Genomic DNA, 6,203 nt, shown 5'->3' with positions numbered 1-6,203 from the left:
GATTGGTTGGTGGGCGTGGCTTGGCTGGTGGGCGTGGCTTAGGTGTAGCGAAGGTGCGGCCAATTTGCATATTTGTCTATTATTAGATTAGATTATATAGAATTAGATCATCTGGATACCAGATGGGCTGAGCCCCAAAACAGTACCAGCCTCCAAAGACGGGGAGTCAGAGATTTTTAAAGGACTCTAGGCAGGTTTTCTCTGGGAGGAGAATTCTCTGTTCAGGTCTGGATTCTGGGAAACTCTGGAGGGGAGAGATAATGGTCTTAGCAAGTGGAATGTGGTGTAAGCAAGTGGAATATCCATTCTGAAGTGGCCTAAAGGTCAGTTCCCAGGGAAGGGGGTATTGGTTCAATTATTTGATCAAACCTAACAATATTTTTATTGATTTCAAAGAGGAAGGGAGAGATAGAAACATCAACGATGAGAGAGATCATTGATCAGCTGCCTCCTGCATGCCCCACACTGGGGATTGAGCCCACAACCAAGGCGTGTGCCCTGACTGGGAGCTGAACCATGTCCTCCTAATTCATAGATTGACACTCAGCCACTGAGTCATGCTGGCCAGGCTGCAGGTAGATACTCTTGTTCTGCCAGTACCGTAAGTTTCTTAGGCAACATGTCTTCCCCCTCCCGCCAAGTTGTGAAACACCCTGGATGTTGCACAGTAATTATGGTTATTCCTGTTTTGTCAGCCTGAGGAGCAACCATCCTCTATGAATTAAGCAAGATACATCATTAAGAAGGAAGACTTGGGGCTACAGGGCCTCAGCAACTTTGGGATGTGATAGAGATTTCAACATGGCTTATTTACAGCAACTTTGGGATGTGATAGAGATTTCAACATGGCTTATTTTGGCTTCTACTAGGTCAAAAACATTGTTCCTATCTATAAGGATCCAACATTGGAGTTTTTAAGAAAATGTGGGATTGGTCTTCTTTTGGGCACAATAGCCTCAATCATTAACATCCCATTTGATGTTGCCAAAAGTAGAATTTAAGGGCTTCAGCCAGTTCCTAGAGAGATCAGTACAGATCCTGTTTTAAACCAATGGCAGCAGTCTACCAGGAAAAAAGGATTTTAGCTTTGTACAAAGGCCTGCTTCCCAGGACTATGAGACTGTGACCAGGTGGTGTGGTGATGCTGCTGGTTTATGAATGAAACTATTCATGGCTTCAGGAGAACTTGTGATTGTCTATGAAGTATATTTACCCCTTGAGATAATGCACATTTGCTCTATAGCACCTTGAGACTGTTAATCAGCTAAGCTGATGCAATTATAAATTATACAATTGTATATAATTATAAAAGGAAAAGATTTAAGAACAAAACTTATTTTGATACTTCAAAAATTATCTCTAGCCCGGCCGGTGTTGCTCAGTGGTTGAGCATCAATCCATGAACCAGGAGCTCACGGTTAGGTTCCCAGTCAGGGCACATGCCTGGGTTGTGGATTTGATTCCCAGTAGGGGGCATATAGGAGGCAGCTGATCGATAATGCTCTCTCATCATTTATGATTCTCTCCCTCTCCCTTCCTCTCTCTGAAAGCAATAAAAAAATATATTTTTAAAAATTAGCTGTAGACAATTTGAGGCTGTAGTTATGGCTATATGTGCCATAAAACTGTAAGAAGAAGAATATGAAGCAATGAGGTATGTAAAATGAATAAAGAAAAATAGCATAGAAATCAGATATATTTCATACAAGCAATATAAATTTTATGACTTATGTTTAATTATATTGCTTCACAATAAAAATTCATTGTATTAATAATCATTTTTCCCAAGAGGCCAAGAAATACTTAAAGGAAAAAAATCCAAAATTTAAACAGATTTTATAAAAATAAACTTGTCCATAAATAATATTTAAAAGTCACAAAGAAGATATTTTTATTTTTTTTAAATATTTTTTATTGATTTCAGAAAGGGAAGGAGAGGGAGAGAGAGACAGAAACATCAATGATGAGTGAGACTCACTCACTTGGGATCTAACCGTGACCTCGTGATTCAGAGGTCGATGCTCAATCACTGAACCATGCCGGCCGGGCAAGAAGATATTTTTAAATTGCACTAAAATGGCCTTTTATTTTTTTTTATTTATTTTTTATATATATATTTTATTGATTTTTTACAGAGAGGAAGAGAGAGGGATAGAGAGTTAGAAACATCGATGAGAGAGAAACATCAATCAGCTGCCTCTTGCACACCCCCCACTGGGGATGTGCCCGCAACCAAGGTACATGCCCTTGACCGGAATCGAACCTGGGACCCTTGAGTCCGCAGGCCGACGCTCTATCCACTGAGCCAAACCGGTCTCGGCTGGCCTTTTAAAAATGTTGCCTTTTATGTTAAAATGTAAATTTGTTTGGTTTTCTAGCAATAATACACATCTCAGCTATATTTTCCTAAATCTACTTTATATTTTGCACTATTGTTTAAAGCAGGCCATACTTTGAAATCCTGATATTTGAAGTCTATTATGACAAACAGAAAACGTGAAGTTATATTAAACCACTTTCCTTCACCTAGTTCCCTTTGAAAACAAGTTTTGTTGCTAAAATATGTTCATGTTAAATCACAAATTGGAACCACTCCTTGTACTGTCTATATTCGCATCTATATATCTTTGTTCAAACCTCTTATCTATGCCATTCTTAAAATCAATGTTTAAAGTAAAAGTACAGCCCTAGCCAGTTTGACCCAATGGATAGAGTCTCAGCCTGTGGACTGAAGGGTACTGGGTTCAATTCTGGTCAAAGGCACATGCCCAGGTTGTAGAATTCGATCCCCAGTTGGGGCATGCAGGAGGCAGCCGGTCAATGATTCTCTCTCATCATTGATGTTTCTATCTCTCCTTCTCCCTTCCTCTCTGAAATCAATAAAAATATATTTAAAAAATAAAGTGAAAGTACATTTACAGACTATAAGTGACACACTGGGGTTAGAGGGTGGGTACTCATGCTCTAGGGCCTGGTTACCTGACCCATGTGGTGGTGCTTCAATCACTGCATATGAACAGGTGATGAGCTGTGAGTGTAGAGAATGGTTGGGAGTGGCCAAATAAGAGTGATCTAAGAAAAAAAAAGAGTGATCTGTGACATCCAATGTGTGAGACCTAGTATTTGGGATAGGAATCTCTCAGAAGACATTCCATGGTACACACTCTGAGACCACCTATTGTAGGTCTGAGCTCTTTGTCATATGCCATCATTTCCACTCTTAGCTACTACCATTTCTGGCTTTTCTAACCTTTTCATCTTGTGGGTTGTGACAGCTATATGCTTTTGCTTCTTTTGACGCCTTTACTTTTTCCTTTGGTCTTCCTTCCTGATTTAGATGAATTTTATTTGTTTCTCTTGCCTTACTGCTCTGGCTAGAACTTCCAGAACTATGTTGAATAAGAGTGGTAAGAGTAGGCATCCTTGTTACAGATTTTAGAGGAAAAGCTTTCAGTTTTTCACTGTTGAGTATGATATTGGTTGAGGGTTTGTCATATATGGCCTTTATTTTGTTGAAGTACTTTCCTTATATTCCTATTGTCTTGAATGTTTTAATCATAACTGGATTTTGTAGCTTATCAAATGCCTTTTCTACAGCTATTGATAATTTTATTTTTATCCTTTCTTTTGATAATATGGTGTATTACATTGATTGATTTGCGTATGTTGAGCCATCCTAGTGCCCCTGGAATGAACCCCATTTGGAGAGGGCCTCTTTGGATTAAAGTAACTGTGTTCTGTTTCCTTCTTGGATTTGAGGATCTAGTTCTTTCTGTAGGTTTGGAGAGTTACCATCCACTATTTGTTTGACTAGGCTCTCCATTTCTTTCTCCCTCTGTCTTCTGGTATGCCTATTATTCTTATACTAGAGGCACAGTGCACATATTTGTGCACAGGTGGGGTCTGGCTGGCCCACCTCAATCAGGGCTGGCTGGAGGGAGGGACCACAGGAGGTTAGCTGGCGGGCCCCGCCCCTGATTGGGATTTTGGGGGCTGGCTGGGGGAGGGGTCACGGGAAGTTGGCAGGCCGCAGTGCACGTCTTAGTCACCGGTTGTTCTGGTCATTCTGGTCATTCTGGTGGCTTTAGGCCCGATGCACAAATTTCGTGCAAGGGGCTTGGTCCTCGAAGCCATGGTGGCTTGCCTTGGCCCTCACAGCTGTGGCTTCGTCTGGAAAGTCATCCAAAAGGACATCTGGAAGGTGTTTGGCTGTCCGATCTAATTAGCATATTACCCTTTTATTATTTTAGGTTGCTTTTTCTGATGGAGTCAGGTAGTTCTCATAGAGCTCTTTCTTTTTAATTTAATGCTCAGGTCTCTCTCTTCTTCCTTCTATGTCATGTCTAGATTCATTTCTTTGATATTACTTCACCTGATTGGCTCTGTTTCCTATGTTCATCTCTTGATCTCCTTAATTGAATACTTCATCTTTAGGATTTCTGTCTGATTCTTTTTTAAAGCTTGAATCTCCTTGGTAAAGTAATCATTTTGTTCATTAATTTGTTTTTTTAGTGCATTAAATTGTCTATATTTTTTCACATCTTATTGAGTATTTTCAGAACTGAAATCTTGAATTCTGTCATTCATATCACATATTTCCATGTGTCCCAGTTTGCTTTCTGGAGATTTTTCATTTCCTTTTTGAAGTGCCTCACTTCAGTGGTTAGTCATGGTATTTGCTGGACTCCTTCTCTGCCTAGGCATCTATATATTACTAGAGGCCCAGTGGTAGGGTCCCTCTCTTCCCCTAGCCGGCCCTGCCCTCTGGTTGAACTACCAGATGAACTCCCAGTTGAGGGGACAATTTGCATACTATGCTTTCATTATATAGGATTGGTGTTTCTCTAGCAGCTTTCTATAAAGAGGTCTTTCTACTGTTTTCCAGTAGATGGCACTAATCACAAGTGTTTTGTTTTTGTTTGGCTCCATGAAATCCCAGAGCTGACCTCTGTAGCTGCCGTCAGTGTGGCTGGGCTGCTTGAGGATGGATTTTATTTTGCCTTCTCAATAATGGTGACCTGAGATCTCCACTGAGTCTTCCCCCACACACCCCATGGGATCAGTTACCAAGGGAAATAGTGATTCTATTGTAATAGTTCTCAATTTGCTCCTCAACCTGATGCTAAGAGTGATGGGAGGAGAGTTTTGGGAATCTGTGGCTCCATTTTTTTTTGTTTGGAACACTGACTACCTGCTAGCAGACAGTCGTGGTAGAGCCTCTGTATTGTGTCCTTGCCCAGGCATCTGGCTGGCTCAGCCAAATCTCCCACCACTCACTCCTAAAGGAGTACTGACCAAGACTCTTTTCCTCCTGGCTGAAGGGCGCCTCTGCTACAGCCAGCTTTCTCTCCTCTTCTGGCTGAAGTTCCTTTAACATTTTGTATAATACTAGTTTGGTAGTAATGAGTTCCTTTAGCTTTTTCTTGTCTGGAAAGCTCTTTATCTTTCCTTCCATTTTATTTTTTTAACTAGGGGCCCAGTGCATGAATTTGTGCACCTAGAAAGGAACTGTGGGCCATGAGGCTGTGGTAGGCACAGGGGCAGGTCTCAGCCCATCCTCTGCGCCCCTGCCTGGCCCCTCCCGCCGCGGTCCCTGGTCCACTGTCTGCTGGCAGCCCTGCTCCCGCCACTGCCACTCCTACACACTGAAGGCGCCGGCCCTGCTCGCACCCACTGACGGCGCAGAGTGATTGGGGCTGGCACCATCAGCGGGTGTGAGCAGTGGCTGCTGTCCTGATTGCCCCTCAGGAGCAGGGGGAGGTGGAGAGGCCCTCAGGGACAATTAGGGCCGGCACCAGCAGTGGGTGCAAGCAGTGCTGGTGTGGGCGGCGGGTGTGAATGGTGGCTCTGGTGCCAACAGCAGGTGCAAGTGGGGCCAGCAGCAGGTGTGAGTGCCAGGTGGGACCACGGCGCACGGGAGCAAAGAATTTTCAGTAACCACCAGAGACTTGCCCCGATGACAGCAACTGGCGCCTGCCTTGGTCTGGCACCCCACTCACCTTCTCCACCATCCCACTGCGGCCAACGCCTGCCATGTTCCACACTCTGCTGCCTGCTGCTGATGCCCACCATGTTCCACCTGTGCCCCCTGGTGGTCAGCACACATCATAGCAACTGGTTGTTCAGTTCCGCTGTTTGGTCTATTTGCATATTAGCCTTTTATTACATAGGATGAGGTCACTCATTGTATTTTATTTATTTAT

The 6,203-nt window shown here is 43.0% G+C and overlaps 1 pseudogene; it reads left to right on the top strand.

Annotated features, from left to right (window-relative positions):
* Nucleotides 1-557: 557 nt before the first annotated feature.
* Nucleotides 558-1,192, top strand: LOC129148675 (mitochondrial 2-oxodicarboxylate carrier-like; annotated as a pseudogene).
* The last annotated feature ends 5,011 nt before the right edge of the window (nt 1,193-6,203 follow it).

Source organism: Eptesicus fuscus, chromosome 4 (genome assembly GCF_027574615.1).
Source record: "Eptesicus fuscus isolate TK198812 chromosome 4, DD_ASM_mEF_20220401, whole genome shotgun sequence".
Lineage (NCBI taxonomy): Eukaryota > Metazoa > Chordata > Mammalia > Chiroptera > Vespertilionidae > Eptesicus > Eptesicus fuscus.
This window is presented reverse-complemented; position numbering and strand designations above follow the sequence as displayed.